Source organism: Fistularia commersonii, chromosome 3, assembly GCF_037954325.1.
Source record: "Fistularia commersonii isolate RoL2024-O1a breed Wild chromosome 3, RoL_Fcom_v1.0, whole genome shotgun sequence".
Taxonomy (NCBI): domain Eukaryota; kingdom Metazoa; phylum Chordata; class Actinopteri; order Syngnathiformes; family Fistulariidae; genus Fistularia; species Fistularia commersonii.
This window is the reverse complement of record NC_141286.1, coordinates 23,035,142-23,060,475: the sequence shown is the minus strand read 5'-3', so window position 1 is coordinate 23,060,475 and position 25,334 is coordinate 23,035,142.

Below are 25,334 nucleotides of genomic sequence, written 5' to 3'. Positions count from 1 at the left end.
CATACATTGGATAGATCTTCAACATTCACCCTCTCAACCATTCATCATATAGGGGCATGCAACATTCACTCATCCATTTATCATACAAAGACATACAATGGTTCACTTGTTCATTCATACAACATATCATCGGATAGAAACAAAACCATTCAACCATTCATTTACCTCACGCAACCATTCATTCTCTCATTTACACATCTGATAAACGTGCACGCACTCACTCGCTCATAGACACGTCGTCATAGTAAAATTCAGCTTCATCGTCCGTTTCTCTGCATGTACTTGACGTGCAGAAGAATTCAGACTACGTTTCTCACAATCCTACGGTGACATGGAATTAACAAAATCATGATAATAAAGTGCAAATTAAACAGTAAAGTGCACGATCACATTAAACGGTAAATCTTTAAATTATAAGGTGTAAAGTACATGCAGATAGAGACGGCTGGTAAGGTGAAAAGACGACAGATATTTGACAGCATGAAGTCTGAAGCGGTGACGTGCAGTCGGGGGAGGCAGGAGGGGCCGTGCCTCAATTGCCAATCCCGGAAAGAAAAAAATGTCAAACGAAAAAAAAAACGAAATGGTTATATTATCAGTGATTTGCATAATAAAGGTATTTTTCATTTAGCTTCACCAGTTTGGGATTTTTTTTTTAATTCAAAATTGCTGGATTTTCACATTTACTGTTCAAATACTTAGACGTGCGGTGAGGCTGCGGAATGTTAAGCCTCAATGTAGAGTCCTCAAAGACGGCAGACTCCTGGCATGCCCTGCGCTAACACCGCATTACTGTCGCTTTTAAATGTTTAAACACTTTTGCCATGTGAACTACAGTTCCAATGTACAGTATTTATTCGCCCAGAAATGTACCGTATTTTGCGGACCAAAGGCGCACTGCATTATAAGGCGCAATATTAATAAGCGGGTGTATTTTCATATATAAGGCGCACTGCATTATAAGGCGCATGATAAAACATATGGTATATGAAGCAAAACAGAACAGTAAATTTAATCAAACTTTATTCATCTCGTTTTTTTCCCTCGGAAACTCTGCTTGGTCTCCTTTACTTGGCGCACTTCATTTGCTTGTTGTATGTTGTATTCCAGCAATGCATACATAAATTATCTAACGTTGCAACCCATATTCAACCAGTGACCGACTTTAACAAAAAATTTCCCTGTGTCAGGTGGGAACGGTCCGACAATCGATCAAGCGGAGCAGCTTCGTCGCTTACCGAAGTCACACTAAAACATTTTGACAGATGTTCGAGTGCAGTGTAGCACGTAAATTGGTTTGAGACCAGTGAGCGCAACAAGAATTCATACATAATTATAAGGCCCACGGACGTTTTGAGAACATTTAAGGATTTTAAGTGCGCCTTCTAGTGCGGAAATACAGTCATTTCTTGTACTGAGCGATCATAAAACAGCTCAGAAGAGCCACTAAGTGAGGCACGCTGTTCTCCTGCCTCACCAGCCATGAACTTTACCTCACATCATGGACTGAAGTGTATAAATATGTGTAATTTTAATATAGAGTAGCAGCAGGGGATTTCTTTTGCACAGTTTAGTGCGATAGGTCAGTAACTAATAACATAATGGTAGATGGTACTATAGCGTGAGGTTTTTTTTTCTTTGACAGTGCAAAGTAGCAATAGTGCAAAAAAAAGTGGTGATATTGGATTATATTGTGAGAGTCCAGTGTTTTGGGCACCAGGTGAAGAGAGAGAGAGAGTGAGTTAATTCATACTGAGATATTCAACATCTTTCACATGTCATTTAGCCCCTCATTCAAAGTCAACTTTACTGTCAATACATCGAGATCGCGTTACTCCCCACGGTATAAAAGTACAAAAAAATTATAAATAATTTATCACAGAAAACAACGGCGAGTCATGCTGAGGTAGATTTGCTTGGAGTGCAATTTTCTTTTGATTTGTTTTCAAAGTGACTGAAGCACTAAGGTGCAGTTTGCAAGAAGAAAAAAAAAAAAAAGTGAAAGTGATAGCGGTTAAGAAAGTGCAGTTGCGTCAACGGTTTTTTCAGTTTCACACAGAGACAAGACCGTTTACCCACTCATTTACAGATTATTTTGACCTTCAACCGTCTCACCCTCTAATTCAGGTGTGTTTCTATCTGAGGGCGCGAGACCGGGAGCTTGTTTTGTTCGTCGCTTCTCAACTTAGATATTTTTTTCTTGACGCTATCGCAGCGCCTCGCCAGCGTCTCTTAGATAAACGAGGTTTATTCTGCGGAGCACGCTTTAATATTGCTCTAGTCCCCCTAGTAAAGTCATCAACGCGCACACACACACACACACACACACACACACACACAGAGGCTGTGAATGCCCTCGCTGTGAGTCGAGTGGCGATAACGCTAATTTAGCACCAGGGAGCCGGCTGGTTAAAGATTAGATTTCGAATCTGACTCGCCTGCTGACATTTGCATTTGGACGCCCGGCCCAGTCGGCTCAAGGGGCGGCGCCATTTTCTGGCGCTGGAGAGAGAACGCAAGAGCCGGAGTCGACGACGAGTCCACTAGATAGTTCTGCTTCGGTTAGCGTGACGGAGCAGACAGGACACCATTAGCTGCACAATTAGGCATTGGAAGGACTTTTTCTAAAGCCCTGAGATGCTACGGATGGTCTAGACTCCATCCAGATGTGGCGGCTGTTTGCTGGAGAGACCTCATCGGACAATGATGGATCGCGTCACCTGCAAAAAGGTAATGAATTTATTCGGACCACAGGGTGTTCCTTTTAAAAACAATGAGGCTCAAACCACCACGGAGGGTTTATTTTCAAGGTCTGATGCTCAGTCTTGGTAATCAGCTTCATCCGTCACCCAAGAGACTTTCCACAGGACGGCCCCTGCCTCAATCGGTTTTCCCACAGCAACCAACCAGGTTAGCCAGGTCCTGGATATTCCTTCGTTTGTTCGTTCGTCCTCTGCTTCCAGGGAAAGCTCACAAAAGCAAGTGCGCCGGAAGTGCAGGTGGCAAGTTCCTTCATGGATTCACCGGCGCGTTTCAGTCTGCAAATCATCATTTTCATGACGGTTGGCGAGGAGCAAAGATGTCGGGTCACATGAAGCCCTTCCACTTGGATCATCTGCAGATGTTTTTTTTTTTGTTTTTTATGTAAATAATATAGAAAACAACATAGATATAATATATGTAAAAATGTAATACAGTGTACCCTCACTTTTCGCAGGAGTTACTTTCCAAGACCCCCCCGCGAAAATGAATTTCCGCAAAGAGGTGATGTGATCTTTGATGGTATTTACAAATACATTAACCCCGAACAAACCTCACTCAACCCTTTACCAACCTCCCGCAATCCGTTATCAACCCACCATCCACTGTATTATGCTTTCCACAATCTTATACTGTACTGGATTATTGTTTCGTACAACAAACATCCTGCTATGCTTGGGGTCTATACCAGACTTTTGGGGAGACACTGGGCATTTAGGAGGTATCGTAGAGCGTGAGGTATCCCCCAAAAAATTAAAGACACTTTCATTAACTAAATAGCACAAAGTGTACAGTATTCACGCTTATGCTAACGGCACCGAACTGGAGCAGGACATGTATGCTCGGTACAACCTACAAGGAGATCGGCTCCTTCTCTCCATGAACCAATCAACATTAGGAACGAAACAACATGTTCAATCAGCCAATAGCATGCCAAGTAGGGATGTACTGAGCCAATCTTTTTTTCGTATGAGATCTTGCGTGGGTAAAATGATGGGGCGCAGGAGTTGACGATGCTGGGTGTCTTTGTTTAGGAAGATCTCGTAGTTTATTTATTTAAAAAATATATATTTTAGTTTAATTTTAGTCTATTTTTTTACTGTTTTTTTTTATTCTTTTATTCTTTATTCTTTTATGCTAGAATATGGCTATTTCATCATGAAGAAAAAAAAATTCAAATCCTGCAAAAAATGTAGCTAAAGAATGAAAAATCACGAGAACCGAATTACAAATAAAAAAAATCGCCAAGTATTGAGGGCAAAAAAGCCAAATTGCAAAGTAGCGAGTGTCCACTGTACTGTATATATGGATTTAAAGTCACGGATTTAGAAAAATCCCCCCCAAAAACCTCCGCAGCAGCAGATTGCAGCGGCCACATCTGTGAAGACATATCTGCCTTCAACCCCTCTTTCTCCACACGGAGAAAGTCATGACACCATCCTCCTCTTGGCCTTCAGGGGGTTGCCATGGCAAAGCACCTGCCGCGGCCAATCACCCGCCTCCGTCGAACCCCCTCCTGTCACACCAGCTAACTTCCTGTCCTCCTTCCATCCATCCATAAACCTCCTATCCGGTCTTCCACTAGGTCATCGTCCAGATCCTGGTCCGGGTCCAGGTTTAGATCCGGGCCCCGTCCCCGTCGGATTGAAATCGGTTTAATGAGCTCGGCTCGGATTGGACGGCGCTCCCTTAAAGGAAGATTCAAACATTAATGCATCCCGGGGGGGAAATGTACGTGCGGTGCTACCTGAATTTCTGTTTTTATTTCTTTTTAATTTTTTTTTTTTTCAAAAGGTGAGCATGTAGCGCAGAGGCGGGAAGGGAGGAGATGTTTTAATGATAACTTCACCCCCCCCCCCCCCCCCCCCCCCGTGGCTGAAGAGCCAGATGAGTAAATCAAGTGAAACCAAGTGATAAATGCATGAGAGTAGAACTCATATATTATTGACGACCCCTGCCATTGCACGACACAAACACACACACACACACACACACATACACACACAGGCGTGAACTTACAAACTGTAAATATAGGCATACAAATTTATAAAAGCACACCTAAAAATGGAGGATTTTTGCTTTTTTTGAGGGGGTTTTCCCGCTCGCCCCGACGAAGAAGAATGGGATTAATTTAGCCGAACGGGCACTTAGCCCTCATTTCCGACGACGGCAGACAGCCGAGCGTTTTCCAATTATGACTTATGAAACTCGGTCTCACCTCCTGCGAATGACTCCTCCCTCAGCGGAACGTGAAGTCAACGTGTTATTATGGAACGGCCGGAGGGATCTGGGTGGATAAAAAAAAAAAAAAAAAGCAAACCAAATAAGTGGAATGACACATCTTACCATCAATCAAGCGGGCAGGAAATGACTGAGCAGAGGCGAGAGTGTGTGGTGTGTGTGTGTGTGTGAGTGTGTGTGTGGTGACCTCCATCTTGCTATTTCACTTGAAACCACCACATGGGGATTTCTGATCAACGACTGAAACGGAAAAACCGTTATTCGCATTGCTGTCGTCGTGGAAACGTGGGCGCGTTTGCACGTACCCGCGATCTGAGAACCCACAAAAACCAGGAGGAGGATTTATTTACGTTGCCAGGCTGAAGAATGAAATAAATAAAGATGTTCTCCAAAGGAGAAATGTCACAAATTAGTAATTACTGAAGGTCTCAGGACATTTGTTTTCAATTAAAGCTGCAGCGGAGAAAGAGTCCCTATCCGTTTCTTTCATTCATTATCTGCACCCCTTATCCTGCACTCAGGGTCACGGGGGGGTGGGGGGGGGCGGAGCCTATCCCAGCCGTCATTGGGCGAGGGATGGCGCTCGCAGAGACATATTATTATTATTACTATTATTCATCCATCCATCCATCTTATCCTGCATTCAGGGTGGTGGGGGATGCTGGAGTTTATCCCAGCTGTTATTGCACGAGAGGCAGGGTTCACCCTGGACTGGTCGCCGGTTAATCGCAGGGCCACATGTAGGGACAAACAACCACTCATTTGGGGGATTTTCCAATTTTTTACCAATTAACCTGCTGCAAGTTTTTGGTTTGTGTGAGGCAACCCTATTATTGTTATTATTATTATCATTATTATCATCAGCATCAAACCATTCACCCTTTTTTTCACGTTATATAGACATACAACAATCACGCCCTCATTTACAATTAATGTATAACCACTCGCTCATTCATTCAAGCATCATACAGATATTTATCATTATCATTATTATTGTTGTTGTTGTTGTTGTTGTTGTTATCATCATTATTATTATTAGGGTGGAGGGAGTGGAGCCTATCGTAGCTGTGATTGGGCAGGAATGCATAACCATTCACTTATTCATTCAAGCATCATCCAAACATATTGTTATTATTATAATTAATTATTATTATTTGGTGTATGGTTGTATTATTACAACCACACACCCTCTTATTCACCTGTTATATAGATAAAAAAGCATCCATTCTTACACTATCCTGCCATATAAAGACATGCAACCATTCACCCTCTCATCTATATATAACGTACAGACGTATAACATTTACTCACTCTTTCGCACCTCAAATAGACATACAACTATTCGCGCTCCCATTTTATTCAAGTTATATAAAGATATAAAACCATTCACTCATTCACTCACGTGTCATACAGACATGCAACTATTCATTCCCTCATTCACACACATTAACTCGCTCACTGACATCTTTTATAGAAACATCCAACAGTAATACTTTCAATTTAGCTAAATAGCTTATTAGCTGGATTTAGCTTAGAAAAACAAGCCCTAATTCCCGGATCCTCTTTAAATCCTTCTTTATTCACGACCATCAGACGACGGACCGTTTAGGAAAACATCGTGACATCAGTTCTTTCTGCATTTCAGACGTTGTGCGCGTGGCTGAAAAGCTAAAAATTTGGATTTTCAAAGCTGCCGTTTCCAAACGATAACCGCGTTAATGACGACCAGGAGGTTTTTCGAGAGCCGAGACCCTCAGCTTTCTAAACCGCCACTGTTACGGCCCAAACGTTGAGGCTCTTAGCGATGGCGCGGTAATGATGTCAAACGTCGGGGGCCTCGGTGGGTCCGATGCGGCTCACGCCCTGACATTTATCTGTTTTACCGCGATCTGACGAGGACGACGACGCCGGGCGGCCTGGAGATGATAAAAGGTGATGACGCTGAAGGGAGGGTGGTTAAAAAAAACATGTACATTGTGCAGCTGGCCTGCAAGTGTGTCCTGAGGGTGTGTGTGTGTGTGTGTGTGTGTTTGTGTTCCTGAACTCACGGTAATTGGATGCCCTATGGCATCGATGCACACACTCAGCTGCCTCTCCAACAACTCACTTGTAACCTTGACAACCAGACGTCACACTGAAAACGGCATCCCACTTTCCAGCGGGATGTTTTGTTTTTACCCCCGATGTGATAATTCGACGTCCCCACAACAGCAGTAAATCCAGGTCCGGGTAAATGTGCATTACATCATCATCATCATCATCATCGGCGGTGGCGGTGGCGGCGGCGAGGGGACTGAAATGGATCGCAGACGTCGCGGTGCGCCTTCGCAGGGAGCGGGCCGCAGGAATATTCTGAGCCGGGCGGATTTCTACATCCCATTTCTCCTCAGCAACACTAATTACGCTGACCCATGGCGCGCGCGCACACACACACACACACACATATAAATACCAGCTTGAGCTTGCCAGATCTGCAGTGCTGAGCGGGGCTGTGTTTGAACACGGCAGCCTGTTAAAGTGTCTGATTAGACCTCTGTTTGAACAGGGGGAGACGGCGTCCTATCAGCGCGCGGCAGGAAGCGGCCAATCATAGTCCGCCGAGGGCCTCCGCACCTAGCTGACTAACCCAATTGCAGCATCCCTGGACACAAAGGGATGAGCTAGAAAGGCGAAAATGAATGATGCCATGAAAAATACATCCGGCGGCACATCTCACACACACACACACACACACACATTCACGGGATTCCCGGCCTTAATGCACTTCGGCGACCTAAGATGGGAGCGCCGTATTCGCGCCGATTCAATCGACGGCGATGACGATGACCTTCCCGGATGCAGCAGGTGCGCGTCGCCATGGCAAACAGCTGGCGGGCGGGGAGACGGCGGTCTTGTTTGCCGCCCCCCCCCCCCCCCCGTCCCTCCGTCCGCGCCATGCAAGATTTATCCCTCTCATAAATTACAAATTAAAAAATTTTGCACCCGAGCTGATTGCTTGAAGAGTAATGACCCGTATCAAATTCCCAAACTCGTGACGTTTACACGCTCCCATTGGATGAACTGTAACCTAAAAAAAAAAAAAACATTTAATTTGAATCCGTCTCGGAAGCTCGACCGCCGATCCGTGTCAATCGCCATGGAGACGGAAGCCGTCAGAGCAGATGAGGTGGCAACTACGGCCTTTGATTTGTTGTCGCTAAAAAGAGACTTCCCACGAAACCGGCGTGATGTAACGGGAAAAGGTGCGGCCGGCGTTTTCCGCACCTCCGCGCCCTCAGAGGGCGAGTTCGGACAGAAGTGACTCCATTAACCCTCGCTGACGTCAGCGGGAGCTCCAACGCACCGTTTGGTCGGAGTGCCACTGAGAATCGCGTCAACCGTTGACGAAAACAAACCTCGGGTCTTCTGAAATCTTCAGCCGCCGCACTATCAAGCAGCGGCACGCAAAACGGCGAACAAAAGGCGCGTCTCCGTGCGCCGGCGGGCCGATCGCCAGAAAGGAGCTAGCTACCGATTCCGTGTCTGTGCCAAATGTAGGCGGAGCCAGGTGAATACCTGCAGAAGATATTTGACCTAAAAACACACTCCGACCGCGCCCTTTGGCACTGACTCAATCCAGATGTTTGCAGGAGAGCGTTTGGCCTGGTTCTACCGGGAGAGACGCGTAAAGTTTTTAACTGGTCTCCGCTGAAATAAGATAAACGGGTGTCCAAGCAGTGCACATTTGAACCCCGACGTAACATCACACAACTCCTTCGATTCGCCCGCTATACTTAAAAATAAACAAAACGGACGAAGATAAACACGCGATGTGTTGATTCGTCTTCCCGCTGAATTCGGCGTCCGACCGTTTCCCGGGCGGAAAACATCCTCGGAAAAGACGTTTTCGTTTGGTAGCACTAGCATGCTAACGGGGGAGCATATGTAGTGTTTAGGCGGAAAATACAGGGAAGAAAACTCCCAATTTATCCCAAATATACTAAAGTTTGTTTCCTTTTTCCTGCAGGAGCTTCCAGCTTTTACGTGTTGTGAAATGTACGCAAGCCGCTGATTCATCCAATAAAATCCGTCTTGCCTGAATCTGAAAGGGAATTCGGCATGATTGACCATTGTCTCCGGGGTGACGCTTCATGTTACAACCTCGACTCATGCTCCGAAACAGATGTGCCCTTTAAAGAAAAAAAAATTAAGAAATATTGCAAAATAAAAGCAGCTGGGAACCAGCTGCAGGTCAAAACCTGTTCCTGTTTAACATCTTTCTCAGCCCAAAGACAAACAGCCACACTTCAGCTGTTTTGTATGTTTCACAAAAGCAGAGGTGTTATTCCAGAAGCGGGTAAGCTTGGCCGCCTCCAGACAAAAAGGTCTAAGACCGCCGTTCTAAGAACCGACCAGCTGGAGTTTCATTCAATGAACAACTTTCCTCCGAGGGGAACTTTTTAGTATCTCAGGGTTTTGGTCAAACCCGCACTCTGTACCGATCTGTTGTGGTGAAGAAGGCGAAGCTCTCGATCTACGTCCCCGGCCTCACCCGTGGTCAAGAGTTGCGGGTAGAGACCGAAAGAACGAGACAAGGGGACGAAATGAGTTTCCTCCGCAGGGTGGCCAGACTCTTCCCTCGGAGATCGGGTGAGAAGTTCAGTCTGCTCCTCCACAGCGAGAGGAGTCGGACGAGGTGGCTCGGGCATCTGGTCAGGAGGCCTCCTGGACGCCTCCCGGGGAAGGTAACCCGGACATGTCCATCTGGGAGGAAGTCACGTTGAAGACCCAGGAAAGGCCGGGGAGACTGTGTGTCTCTCTGGTGGCCTGGGAACGCCTTGAGATCCCCCAGAAGACCTGGACCATGTGGCTTGGAAAGGCAACTCTGTGCCTCTCTGCTCCGGCTGCTGCCCCCGCAACCCAACTTCGGATAAGCGGCAGATCGATGGATGGATGGATGGATGGATTTCTAGGGCAGCGTGGATCACGTTAGCGACATGCAGCTTAAGCTCCAAACTCAAAAACAAACCACAGCAAAGAAAAGAATGCTACAAACTGCACGGAGGGCGAAGCGACCGCACTGTTCACCTTCCGCAGATGGGCTGAAGTGTTTTTGATTCCTCCCTGCGCTGCTTCGCCGTGTGAACAACCCCGGCGTTAGCTAACTCTGTACTTATTTTGGTCAAAATGTTGATCCCTGGAAACCCCTCTGCGGCGCAGCAGGCCGGAGGAGCTCGGACATCTTTGTCGGTCCGCTGGTTTTGTCCATTTTTTTTTTGGGTCCGAGACGCAAAAAAAAACAGCTGACCGGTGACCACTATCCCACTATCGTATTTAAAAATGGCGCTGCAGTCCGCGAGGAGCATCTGGTAGCGGGCGAGGCTTACGAATCCCGCCAATCACCAAACCTCTGAAAAGGTTCTAGGAACTGCGGAAAGTTCCCGCGGTGCTAAAGGGACTATTTACTTTACTCTCCGTACATGAACACGGGAAACGTGACATCCCGCTTTAATCGTTTCGGCACAAAGGAACGTTAATGCTCTCCGTTCTCACACCCGGGGCGGATTAAGGCTCGAAGACGTCCGCTCCAATCTCGGGGTTTTGATGTTTTCCGCTAAAACTCAGAATTAACCTAATTCGGCGTACCAGAATAAAAAAAAAAAAAGGGAGGATGAAGGGAATCTCCGAAGCTCCGGGTACGACCTTGCGGAAGTTGGCCAAGCAGAAGAAGGGGAAGGGATTTTAGGATGAAGGCAGGAGGAGAGAACGCCGAAAATAGCATAGCGGGACTTCTCGGATTTATATCTGCAGCCGTTTTCCTTTGGGGCACCTGAACGGCTTCCAGTTACCCGGCCGGGGTCGGGGGGTCTGGGAATCGGGGGTGACTTCTCCTTGACTCCCCCCTTTATCTCCCGCCCGGTGTCTGGAACTGTCGGCGGGGTCTCCGGTCATCCTTAAAACTCTTGGGTGCGACAGAGACAGACAGTCTGTCTGTTCCCGAGGACAACGTGGACTCTCGGCGGCGACCCTTGCGCCGAGACGGACCCCTTTTCTTAAATCCCATCGTCCACCCACACGCATACCAAGTTGCTACTCCGTCCACTCGACCGCCCTCCACGTCGCCCCCTTTTTGTTTGTCTGATCCCTCCTGACCCGGTCGCCCCCCTCCGGCACCCCTGGCCTTGCCACATCATTCAGTGCCATTTGACGACAATGATTTCCTTGTCGTCGTCGTCGAGGTTTCGCCAAAAAGCCACTTTTCCTTGAAATGAACCGCTCTGTTAGTGCCATTTTCCATTTTTGTAATCTAGCCTCAGATTTGGATATGATATTATTTAAATTAATTTAGGTGATTGTTTATTATAGCATAATTATTTTATGATTACATTATTGTATTTAATTTTGCATTTTAGTGAAGTACATGTTTATTCATGGTTTAGGTTAACCAAATAAGGATAGGAGCGCGCGCTGAGCTATGACGTGGTCAGTTCACGTGAGTCTAAAAGGCAAAACTGTGTTTTGTACCTGGTTCAGTATTTAGTAAAGGACGGAGCAAAACACTGTTTTCTACCGTCATCAACAGTAAACACGCTTAGAGACTCGTTCTTTCCGTCTTCGAGTGGTTAAATGAGTGAATACTTTGGCAAACACTACATGAATACATAGAGGGAACTTAAGCCACTTCACGATCGACGTTAGTTGAGGCGAGACAGGGAAAGGACATCGAAAGCCCGATGTCACGCTGGGCGGATCGTTGCTTTCATAAACATTAAACTCTACTATCTAGATTAGCGACGCGCCCTCCGCACATGGACTTGCGGGGCCCTCGGAGGCCCCCGGGTCCCGTGAAGGACTTGCACCGGCCGCTCCTTCCAGACGTTTTGAAAAGCTCCCGTCGAAATATTTGCGAGGACAAAAGGCCACTTATCACGAGTGCGTTTCCGAGTTGAGACTCGAACGGAGCAGATGGCGGCTGGGGCGGAGCGATGGACGGGGGAAGCTCTGATAAAACCTCCTTGAGAATGACAATGGACCGCTCATGTCGCATTTCTGGCGGTGACTGTACTTCTGATTCCGGTAGGAACCGTTAATGTGCCTCAGATTCATCAGTGGAAATGAGATGGTGCATCGGAACGGGTTATATAAGTGAACATCTTGTTCGTAAAGGGCGAGTCGGATGGTGTATTATGTAAAAATGGCTTATCTGCAACCTTCTTTTCCTTTGGGCCGCTCCCCTCAGCCAATCATCTACCACCATCTGACCTTCTCCTATGCTGCCAACTCCACATGCTCTTTTCTTTCCATCCCTAAATGTCCCTCTCCCCTGGACCTCCTGCAACCTCAGCATCCTTCGATCCAGATCTTCAGCATCCCTCCTCCTCCGTCCTCAGACTTTATCTCCAGAACACGACCTTCTCCAAAAAGAATATGTTTCTCTATATTTTCATCTCTGCCGCCTCCAGCTCTTGCTGCTGGGTCTCTAAACCAGACAGCACATCTTCTGGCCCTCTTCTCTCCACCCGTTGTTTTCACCTCCTTCTCCACGGCTCTGGTGGTACTTAAAGTCCTCCACCTTCTTTATCTCCACTCCCTGTAGCCTCAGCGATTCTTCATTCCTCTCCTTTCCGAGGCGTACCTCCACCTCCACCTCTCTAGAGCTTCCTCCCCTCGCTCCCCGCTCTCACTATAGATCGCAGTGTCATCTGCAAACAACACGAGTCCACGGAGATTCCTCTCCGATCTAATTTCTTGGCTTTTTTTCCGTAGCAAAGAAGACGTAGCCGATCCCCGACGCGCCCGACCCCTCTGCGACACCGACAGCAGACGACTATTTGCGCCATCTGAGGTAAACGGGATCATTTGGACACCTCATTCGTTGCCGCGGGGGGAAAAAAAAAAAAAAAAACCCGGGAGCGGGATGGAAAACCGCCGCGGGCGACGAAAGTGCTGACGATCTCCAAAGAAAACACAGGGGAATACGCCAACCGCGAGCGCCGTCTTCACACTCGCCTCTGGATCGCCACCAGCCACCGGCAAACAGAGGACGACATTGTGCTCCGGCCGCAGCTGCTCCAAGATGGCAGCCCGCTATTCGTACCCCCTCCGCCCCTCCGCCGCCTTCATCTGCAAGGGAGTGAACTCGATACCGTCTTTCCACAAACACTCCGCTCGCTCTGGTACCCCACCCGAGCCGCTCCCCACGCCTCCATCTGTGTTTTGACCCTCCTTGCGGTCATTTAACCGCCCGAGGAGCGCGCGAGCGCCTCTATATTTACTCCACCTTGGCAGCCGACGCCGCGCACGGCTCATCTCCGGCGCCGCGTGACCTATATTCTCCGCTCCGGCGTGGGTGCGGCCGCCCCGGCCGGGTTAGCGTCGGGCACCGCGGGCGAAGGGGGGGGGCTACCGCTCCGAGGCGTCTCCGCGAGTCAACGTCTTGGACGAAATGACCAAACAAAAGCGGGCGGGGACGGACGCTGTCGGTGCTACTATAAATATTTCAGAATGTGTTTAGGGGGACTTTCTATACTGGATGCTACTGAATATAGGTCAGGGCAGATCTAGTAGCACATGACCCACTTTACCTGTTTTTCCGCCACCCGTTTTTTTTTTTTTTTTTTTTTTTGCATGCTAATATATTTCAGCTAATAATGCACTATTACAGCATTGCTCTACATTTATTAATACACACACGGAGGCAGAGGAGATCAAAAGGAGATAGCGGAGGCTTCTTTAATGAAGCTAATCTGCTATTCAAGAATGCATAGCGGATTTGCCGCTTATTATCTCACTTTATTGCAAAGTTGTTTTCTTTTTTATAATCAGTGGGTAATATGCAATTATATCCCCATTAATCTGGGTCAGTGGGTTGAGATTTATTTCTTTTTCTTCTTCTTCTTTTCTCAGCGGCGCTGCAGAGACGCCATCCCGGTCGACCCTTTTTGGGACAAAAATGACCAGCGAATGCAACACAGAGGGCGGGATGTCACATTTGGCAATTTGGACAACCGTGCACACACACACGCACACACACACACACACACGTATATATGCGTGCATGACAGCATTGAGAGCCCTGACCCACCCACCCACACACACACACACACACATACACACACACCCTCACACAGGAGCTTAGCTTGTTTATCCATATGCTAACAGGGTTTAATCATGTACTTTTAATCCACAAAAGCTGTAAGAGGTTTAGGAGGTTTCTCTTTTTTTTTTTTTCCGAAGCCACTTCCTCTCTGGTTGAACAGACGGCGTCGGGGCAGAGGCCGTCCGTCCATCCGTCCGTGCCACGCAGTTCCAAAAGGGATAAAAAAATAAATAAAAACACCCAATCTGGGTAGATTTAATAAAAATCGATCTCCGTGACGAACGCTCCGGTGGAAATCGCCTTCGTAGAACATAAATAAATGAGAATCGGCATCCGGACGAAGTTTCTCGTGGTTCATTCGGGCTTCGCTGAAAACGGGAAGCTTCCTCCTCTTTCTCTCTTTTTCTTTCCTCACCTCGGAGACGCTGAGTCACGGCCGTTCCCACAACCCCCGCGAGAGCGACCTCTCTTTGAGCCGGAGACAGGTGTCTCTGCACCCCTGCACCCCCCCCTGCTCCAAAGGCAAGTGTCACGCTCACACACACACACACACACACACACACACACACGTATCAACATGCAAAGCTTGCTTGCAGGTTACAGGGTCGCCTCAGCGTCCGCAGGGCCAAGCTGTCACGTCAGCTTCTATTAAGAGCCTGCTTGTCTGGGATTTCATTAGCATCCACCCCCACGCCAACCACCACCACCTCGCCGCCGCCGCCGCCCGCTGCTGCACTCCAGGTATCGCACTCAGGTGGGGGAGGGCCGGGAGAAGGGGTGGGGGGTGAGGGGGTCTAATAATATATCTCTGCCTGGGCCGGGACGCCGGTGACACACTGGCCCAGATTTCCCGATTTGGACGTCTAACTGCCCCAGTGACAAGCCAGGGATCGGCATTACGCATTTATAACAATGGTTGCAAAACCATTTTCAGAGCCATAATAAATGACTGTGTGAACATTTTAGGGCAAAAAAAAAAAAAAGACTTAAAATTAGAAAAAAAACAAAAAAATTATCTATATTTGTTGGAGTTTGATTTGTTGTTTAAGCATAATTTACATGATTTGGAAAAAAAAAAAAAATCAATACGTCCACAGTTATACAGTTATAGTTTTGTATGGATCGGTTAAAGCTTGAAAAATGAACGAGAAATAGCAGTGTAATGACAGTCTGTTTGTTTGTGTGTGTGTGTGTGTGTGTGTGTGTGTGTGTGTGTGTGTGTGACATGCTGCTCTCCGGGGACGACTTTGTCTTTGAAGTAGCTGCCAGCCAGCTAGTTGGATGACTGATCAGCTGTTTCTGAAACTGGGATGAGAGGCTATCAGGGATTTTAGCTGCACAGCCACAGGCAGATGGTGTTGTGTATACTTACACACACACACACACACACACACACACACGCACACATGCACACACACGTGCAAACAAACAAACAGACATTGGCACGGACGTACATTACAAGACAACGGTCAAACACGCAAAACACCCAACACTGTGCATTAGTACTCATGTAGGAAGCACAGTTTCATGCTAACACACACACACACACACACACACACATACACGGGGAGTGTTTAATGCACTCGACTGTTGGTCGCCATCCCAGTCCCTGCCTTGTTGTCTGCTGCTCAGCAGTCACACACCATTACCTGCAACTACCCTCCATCCCACACACACTCACACACACACGCACACCTGTACATTTACTCACACACACACATAAAGCCTCCGGACTTTATTTGTTCAATTTATCGTAAGGTTTGGTGATGTAATCCAAGCTCTCTGACCATTTCTCTTCCCCAGCAGTCAGCCAGGCGGATACAGAGCAGATGGATGCCACTCTGGCAAACTTCCGAAATGTTTGCACGACAAGCAGCAGGTGAGCGGCGGCGGCGGCGGCGGCGGCGGCGGCGGCGGGCCTAAAACCATCGGGTGCAGGTGTTATAAGCCTGATCTGTCGCCATCAGAAATCACATCACGCCGGCGCCGCTAGCGGTCACGAGCTAAAGGGCTTAGCCGAGTGGACATCTGTGACCCGTTAAACGGCAGATAAGCCTCGGGCAAGAGACCCGGCGCGCACGGCGGCCGTGGCATGCACTCAGCAGTCACACACACTTTATTACAACGTCATAACTACTGTGTGATTTTGCGTTTTTTTTTTTTCATTTCACCTCACATATCCATTTCAAATAATCGCCGTTGATTGCACTCCATTTTGCAGCAGAGCGTGAATCATTAATGATAATTGTGAGTTTGCACAGACGGCCCAGTTAGTGCGTAAAGGCTTTATTACATGGTAATAAGCTACGACACCGGCGGAGGTGCTTTTAGTCGTCTTCACACGTGTTTTCTGGTTTTACAAAAAAGCAGTGACAAGACAGTATACAGGTATTTATAAGACAGCTAAATGAAACACGTGCACGCTTGTGTGATTACCAGCCAGAAACACCCAGAGTGAAACGGCTAACCTGAATCAGCGACATTTCTGCGTTCCAAACAAAGTTATCGATTTGTAAAAGTAAAAGGGAACGGTGGTGAATAATGAACCAAGATGGCGGGGCTTTCAGGGCGAGAGGCCGGGATCCATATCGGCGAATGAAATCCATCTTCACGTAAGCGCAAATCCATACGGCGTGCTAATGGAAGCGCATCGACGGGAACCCGCATCCCCGCCGCCGCCGTCAAGAAGAAAAGAGAGCGGGGTTATCGGCGCGGAACGACCAGGAAGCGGCGACCCCGGACTGGCAAAACAGGCGGGCGTTTCGGCTACCGAAGCGAAGTCGGCTTCGGGCGGCGGCAGGATTCCTGACATTTCCCCTCAACTTCAATCCCTGGAAGCGTTTTAACAGAATCCCCCGTCTGAGCGCCTGGCAGACGTCCGAGGAATAATATATTGAATACTGAATCTCCTTAAGCATTCTTGTTTCCGGATGGGCTCCTGTGTATGTATGTGTGTGTGTGTGTGTGTGTGTGTGTGTGTGTGTCGGAGGTAATTTATTCCCCCTGTTACTGAGCTGTCTGCTCCACTTTTGAAAGGAGCACGTTGTTGTGGTTTTGCTTTCTTCCTACTGTACGCATGCATATGTGTGTGCCTCCGTGTGTGTGTGTGTGTGTGTGTGTGTGTGTGTGTGTGTGTGTGAGTGAAGGTGCCTCAATGCCTGCGGCAAACCGCCGCGCTCAGCAGATGGGGGGGGGGCAGATCCCGTGTTTGTTGACAGTCCGCTTAAACACGCGTGTTTGCTGCGCACGCGTGTGCGAGCATGCGTTAAAAAAAAAAAAAAAAAGTAGCGAGCGAGGGAGAAGACAGGAAGTGGCGAGTTAGAGCTTTTTATCACACCACACACACACACACACACACACCTCTCGGACCCCCTTCCTTTGGATAGGGGGGTGCTATTGCAGGAATCAGATGAAGGGAACTGGACTTCCACTTTCTGGCGTCTCTCTCACACACACACACACACACACACACACACACACACACACACACACGGGCAGAGGTCATGTACGGACAGAGCTAGCTGCGGTTATTTCCCGGCACTATTAACCCTCATTCCCCCTCCACCTGCTCTTCTGCTCTACAATCATGAAATTCATCATCTGGTCGCGGCGCTAGGCTAGGTTAGCTCCCAAAACCGCGAGCTAGCTGGGCTACCTGGCTAGCCATGATATTCGCTCTGCGATGAGGAAAATGCCGTTGGGTTTGGCCCACAGGGGCTCATGCAGACAGTCGACCCCTGCGCCGCCAAGAGCTGGGAGCAGCGTGGTACAAACACACACACACACACACACACACACAGCGGAGATTATGAATAATAATCTCCGGATCCTTCACACAGATCAAAGCGCGGCGGCGCCGGGTTGGTCGCGCTCATTAATGGCCGTGTTTATGCGCGGCGGATCCGGTGGGGGCGCGATAATGAAGTGCCGCACGTTGGAATAAGTACGGGAAAAACGCGGCTGGTCGTCACGCCCGCATGTGTGTCCCTGTGTGTGTGTGTGTGTGTGTGTGTGCAAAACAACAATGATCTGCATTGTAATCCGGTTCAGGGTGGAGAAAGACAAGGGAACAACGGGAGGAGTGTCGCTCCCCGGCCCTCCCTGAGCAGCCATGAGACGTTGGCGGCCCCTCGGCGCCAGAACGTGGATGACACCGTCGGGTTCTTCTAATCTGGCCCGTGTAATCTGCCATTGTGGAGGACGGATTAATGCGAACAGTGTTGTTTAACACCGAATAAACCCGGGGATTCGGTTATTTTGATTTATTAGGGAGAGGAAATTCTCTACTTTCTCAGAATTCCAATGAGACACAAAGTTTAGACACACATTTATTCCTACGTATTCGCCATCTTGTTTTTTTATTCTGGGTGAAATCAGATTCCTGCGTTCGAATGAATTATTTATGATTTGGGGAAACAAATCGATCTGTACGCCGGTGTCGACCTCTGCGAGCGGCGCTTCGGCCGCCATCTTTGCTCCGGCGATCCGTACCGAGGGAACGGTCCCGATTCTTTTTGTAAACTCGGCCATGCCCTCTAGCGGAGGTTTGGCGTGGCAACCATGGCGACGGAAATTACTATGTATGAAAGGACGTAGCTTAGCATGAATGAGCCCTTATCCTCTATCATCCAATGGGGGCAGAGCCGCTATGCGAGGTCATCGGGAAAAAACTTGGGGTTCGATGTCTTTCTCGGGGTGGGATTAAACTTCCCAATGGGAGGCTACACCCATTCTATCCATTGTAATTAGCATGGGTTAGCATGGGCTAGCATGGGCATTGACATGGGTTTGTAGTTTGCAAAGACGCTGCGCGAAACCAGACCGTAAGAGACGTAGAAATGGAGATAGGTGCTCAAAACGAGTGGCCGCCATTTAAAATCTGACTAGCAAGCAGAAGCTAGCGGGCTAGCGGGCTAGCGGGCTAGCGGGCTAACCGGCGTCTCCGGTTGGTCAATCAGTTGACCAGAGAACACCTGTTGTTGCTAAATAGCTCGTCAACATGAGAAGCTGACGTCAAGGTGACAGGTGACGTCCAAGCAGCAGGTAAGCTCAACAATTCAAGGCTGTATTTTCTAATTACCCCTCACCTTCCTCCCAAAAGAGCTCTTTAACGACGGGACAGACAGCGAAGGGCATTTCCGCTCTCCTCCTTGTACAAATGGGTCCGGAGGAACCCGGAGATCGATAATAAATTAAATCTGTTCCAGTCGGCTCACAATAAGACGACTCCCCTGAGGTGAAGAACAGTCTCTCCATCACTTCTGAGGAGCATCTCTCTTGATTATATCACACTTCGGATGTAAGGTATTTATACTACCGCCTCCGCCACTCCCCTCCCACGGCGACACTGGTTGTGTCCACACTGAACGACCCTCCAGATAATCGGTGTTTAGTTACTCAGACAGTCAAAGTAAATCTCCCGTTCGTTAACTCCCCTGCTCGCGGGAACTTTCCCCGCCGGCTGCTCCGCCTCGGGATCTTTCCACATGGTGCAGCGGATGTTGTCAGATAACCGGGCACGCAGGGGCGGTAAGCTAATGGCCCAGGAACTAGCCTCCTCCAGGGGAGCCTTTGCATTCCCTCAGGTAGGGGGGTCCTTGAGCGCCACGCCTCAAAAACAAACCTTTGCAAAGAAGAGGAAGACAACACGGACAACATGGAGAGCAAAGTCGCTGCAGCATACATGTTCTGCGCCGTGGGAAGAAGATGACACAGAGAGCAAAGTCGCTGCCGCATACATATTCTGTGCCGTGGGATGAAGATGACACGGACAACATGGAGAGCAAAGTCACCGCAGCATACATGTTCTGCGCCGTGGAGAGACGACGACACGGACAACATGGAGTGAAGTTGCCGCAGCATACATGTTCTGCGCGACGGGAAGAAGATGACAAGGACAACATGGAGAGCAAAGTCACCAAAACATACGTAATCTGCGCGGTGGGAAGGAGACGACACAGACAACATGGAGAGTGAAGTCGCTGCAGCATACATGTTCTGCACATTGGGCATGAAAACAACAGACTATCAGATGTGGTGAAGTGTATTCATTTTCTTCCTGTATTGTGTGAGGAACCCTGCCGTTAGCTATTTTGGTCAAAATGTTGATGTTCTACTGCGAGTGTGAAGAGCTCAGACCTCTTTGGGACTCAATTTCTCATCGGTTACGTCCATTTTGTTGCAAGAAAAGAACTGACCAGAGACCATAGTTTTTTGGAAAATGGCGCTCCGCAAGAAGCTTCTGATAATGGCCATGGCTTATAAGTTCTAAGCTCCAACTCACATGAGTTCCCCTGGAAGCCGTGCCTCGGAGTGGGAGCTTAAATGGTTCTGGGCACTGAGGTCCAAACTCCCCTGGTTCCTGTGCCGTCCCAATGGGCCCAGAAATAGCCCACTTCCTGAAAAGGTTCTTGGAGCTGCAAAGGTTCCTGCGGTTCTAAAGCGGCTATTGTTGGCGGTGGTCGGGCCAGCTCCCCGTTCAGCTCCTGCCAGCACCATCAGCATGTTGTTGCAGATGAGATGAATGACAGGGGAGGTCATTAGCAGAGAAAAACACATCTCCGCTCTCACGCAGCCCCCGATTTGGGAATCTCGCCGCCGACTTCTGGATGTGCAGACACATCTGACTGTCGGGAGATGAAGCCTTCGCCTGTTGTTTGACACGCCGCCCCCCCTCTCTTTCTGGGTCATTGAAATGCAGAACGGGGGTGCACGGATAATGGACTGTCCCACACTGGCTCGGCCACTCCACAAACCCTCCTCCGTTGCCTCAGACAGCCGTTCCCTGCTGCAGTCTGTACTACACATCCCCTCTTTTCAACCCGGGGGGAGGCGCTGGCCGGTGGCCAACCATCACCGAGCGCGAGTGTGTGTGTGTGTGTGTGTGCGGGTGAATCGGTGCGTGAGTGTTTGTGCACGTGGGTTTGTGTGGGAATGTAGGAAGCGCCTCCTTGCCAAGAGCCATGCTTATTAATGCCCTGCAGACGAAGAGCTCCCCCTTCTCCTCCCCTCCTCTGTTCATCTCGCCGGCCTTCTGATCACTGCCGAGAAAGGAGTGGCGGGGTTGGGGGTTCGGAGGGGGGTCGAGTGGGAAGCCGAGGGCGGGGGGACGAGCCGGAGGAGAGAATGGGAGAAGAAGTCCACTCGTCGGCTTCGATATCACCGAGCCCTCCCGCTGTCTCGCAGCTGCTGCCTCTGTTTGATGCTGAGAGCGATCGATGCGCTCCCCCCGCGGCTACACCGCCCCCTGCGCCGACCACATGCAGATGAGAGAACATCCACCGGATCCGGCAGCGGTAGCTCACCTGCTCGCTCGGCTCACCGGGCAACGAGGTGACGGATCCCTGAACCGTCGCGCGAAAGCTCTTGTTTTCAATTTCTCGCTTCTGTAGGATTCACCGCGGGGCTTTTCCTCCGGACCCGTCATCAGACTCCAGCGCGGCGCCTTCACACCTGGAGCTCCATGTGAGCTCCAGCTAATTACTCGCGATTAGATCTCCATTTTCCGCTCCCGGTATGAAAATAAACCCGCGTTCGCAGGAGCTGAGTATGCTTTCCTTCTCAACGTTACCTTCGGCTACCGAGCGCCTCTTCCGTGGAACCGTCTTCCGATCCCGGCCCTCTTTCTAAAAGCATCGGCTTAAAATATTTCTTTTTCAGAACGCTCATCGTTAGCGCCAGGCTAGCCCCTAGTGCTGCCATAGGCTTGTTCTGCTGAGGGATATCCCATGATGCACTTCTCACCATCCCGCTCCTCCTAGGTTGACTTTACTTATCTCCATCAGTGCACGATCGTAACCTCATGTCTTCTACCGAGTCCTCGGGGTCCCTCATGTCGTAGGGTCCTGGGTTGATCTGGTGCTGCATGCTAAGCAGGTGTCCATCATTGTTACTATTGTATCGTCTCAGCTATTAGCGTGTAACTGCTAGCGCTACCGTTATTGTTAGCGATAGATCCTTAGTGCTCCCAATATCGACCCTCATCCACCCTCTGTCTCTGCGCCGGGATCCGTCCAAGGTTTCTGCACCGGTCAAAATCAGTACCAGTGCGACAAACCAGTAGAGCAGGAACCACTGACGTACATCAGAATTCCGTTCCCACGGTGCTACGTAACACGATTTTCACCATTCGGAGCTAAATCGCCTAGCTAACACCGTGGAGTCTGAGGAGCCGGTCACTGTTCGTCCGTGTTATCTAAGCCAGGGCCGGGCAAACTACGGCCCGGGGGCCACAACCGGCCCGCTGGTCTTTTTTATCCGGCCCCCCAAAGATTGGTACAGTATTAGTACTTGATGTGAACTATTGAATGATCGGATCATGAATGTGGGAGTACAAACAAGAGATTATGTCATTTTTGGAGCTACTTGAGCCGAATGACACAGATCGGCTCTGTGATTTAGCTTTTACCGTGGACACACTGACACATATGAATCAGCTGAACGGTGAAGCTACAAGGGAAAAAACAGTTTGTGCACGAAATGCAAGCAAACGTAAGAGCCTTACAAATATAACCAAGCTGGTTATATTTTCAAAGCAAATGTCAGACAATGTTCAGACAAATGTCGAACGAGTCAGATACGTCCTGTTAACAAATGCGTTTTTTTTGCTATGCACGGTATCTTGTCCTGACCCGACCCGTGTGTCGAATTTTAAAAGTCAATGCGGCCCCTGAGCCAAAAATGTCGCCCACCCCTGATCTGAGCGTTTTATCATATCTTATTTCACTTCCATGGCGATGGCGTCCCTTTTCTTCAAAGCTCCTCCGTCAGAAGAGTCTCACTTCCGCGTGGGGTTCCCAAAAAAATGCAACAAAAACAAAAGAAAGCCAATGTAGCACAATCCGATATAGCGTACAACCGGCAAATGTAAACAAAGCCGCCTAGCTCTTATCGCGCGGATTTCTCCACCAACTGGTGTCCTTAAAAAATCTCTTTCAACGACGCAAAGACTTTCTGATTAAATTCATGGGAAATCGTGACATAACTCTGAAACCCCAGAGGTTCAGGATGTAGACGGAGGCCTGGCTGTGCTAAAAGGGGGAAGAAGTTACCCCCACTAAGGGATTCAAACAACATGTATGAACTGGGAATGAGGAACAGGTGGAGACAAACAAGGGAAACAGGTGCAGACAACTGGCACAATTAACGTCCACGACGGGAAATCTGCAGAAGCGGCGGCGGCGGCGGCGGCGGCGGCGGCGGCGGCACGCTCTCGTCGTCCTGACAGGCTTCTGACAGCTTTGTTGAGGCGCGACCGTCGGCTCTTGGAGAAGCAATAGGATGAAGAAAAGCGTGATGGGCGGCAGCTGCGGTGGCTGCAGGATATCGGCCGTTCGGTGGGAACGGCAACTTTTACTCGTGTGTGTTTATTTATGGCGCAAGATTTAGAAATGTTTGCAAAAAAAAAAAAAAAAATGTTTGGGTTTGTCTCAGGGAAGGACAGGGCCTTCCTGCTAGCTGGCTTGAAGTTTTACAGCTAGAAAAGGAAGAAGTGGTGAGACTGACAGATGGCTAATCTAGGGTTTCTCCAAGAGAGGGAAGGAATGGGACAGATAGAGGTGTGTTTAATTTTTTTCATCAAAAACACACACACATATATACACACCCACACACACACACACACACACACACACAAATATTTTGCTCCTACCAAAATAAAATCCTTGTTAAGCTGGTGTTGCAATATCTCCATGTTGTCAACATTCAAACACCAGTGCTGCCAAATCAGTGTGTGTGTGTGTGTGTGTGTGTGTGTGTGTGTGGTCAGAGGAGATCAGGGGATCAGGATGCATTGCATTCTCACTTCTCAAAGAATGAAGCTCCGCCCGCCGCGAGCGCGTCTCACCGCGTCCTCAAACATGCGTCGGGTATGTTTGCGCCCGCATTCACAGCCGACCGCTTTTAATCAGCCGGCTCGGGATGTGTAAACACACACACACACACACTCACACACACACACACACACACATGCATATATGTAAAAACCTCTGACAGGATGCCGGGGAGTTTTTGCAGCTGCCTCTGCAAGGAAAGGCCGTCCGGGGAGTTCGGCAGGGATCAGCTGAGCGCCGTCCCCCCCGACGCCGGGACGCTCTCGGTGTAATGAGACACCTGGGACGAGGCGTGAGGAGCCTCTCCGCCCCCCTCCGCCCCCCCGCGGGCCTTCACCAGATCTAGTTGAAGGCCATTTACATCAGAAAGAAGCCGGACCCTCGCTCGTACGGGTGAAATACAGTGCGGGCAGAGTCAAGTTCTCGCTTTTCTCCCCCTTTTTTGGCAGGATCCCCGTTCTCCCATGCATCCCTTTCGCTGTCACATCAACTCTTTCACCATCGTCCTCCCCGCTCTCATTCATCCTGGCCGGGCAGGGGTGGCGGTGTGCCACGTTGCCCTCTGGGCCCTCTTGTCTGATTAAGAAGAAGAAGGTTTTTGTCGCCATGGCACCCACGGGGTCAGGCCGCGTATAAGGAACAATGCGGTATACATTCTTCCCGGCGCGGCGCAAACACAGCGACGCTCCCGCTGGACGCCGGGCGAAAGCGGCACATGAATGCAAACGGACCCGTAGCCGCGGAGCCGACCCCCCCCCTTGAATGAGGGGGTCCTGTTTGATTTAACTCCCGACAATGCGCTCCCAGAGCCTCACGCGCACACACAGATTTCACAGGCGTCACGCAGGGGAAGGCCGCTGTTTGCAAATCGGGCCGCGGCGCGACGCCGGGAGGTAAACCCGGCCGCTTGTGCCAAAGGTTCGGATTTTCCCATGATAGCGACGGCTCTCGCCGGAGCGAGGGCGAGTAACCAGGAAGGGATCCGTCCCCCCTTTTCAGCAGCCGCTGAAAAGGGGAGCTGTGAAATTGTCTGAAATTTCGCTGTGTGTAAACAGGGGACCGCGGGCGCCCGGGGCCGGACCCAACCGGACTCTCTGGAACTATCCCTCCCCTCCGCTCGGGCCCGTCCGCGCCCCTCCTTCGTTCGATCGGCGCCCCGCTCCGATTCATTTACTTTCCCTTCGCGCCCGCCGCCCCCCCCCCCCCCCCCCCCCCTCCCCGCCGAACAAGTCCCACACTGTGAGGACACTGGGCCGCGCTGGCACGCCGTTCTCAGATGTCATTAATTAGCTTCCAGCGTTTCTTATCCAGAGACAGACGCTTAAATGACCGGCAGAAATGCGGATCCGGCTCTCCGGAGAGGCGTGAGGAGCGTGTGGGAGAAAATAAAGCATCTAGGCTCGTATCTAAGGCGACCCGTACAG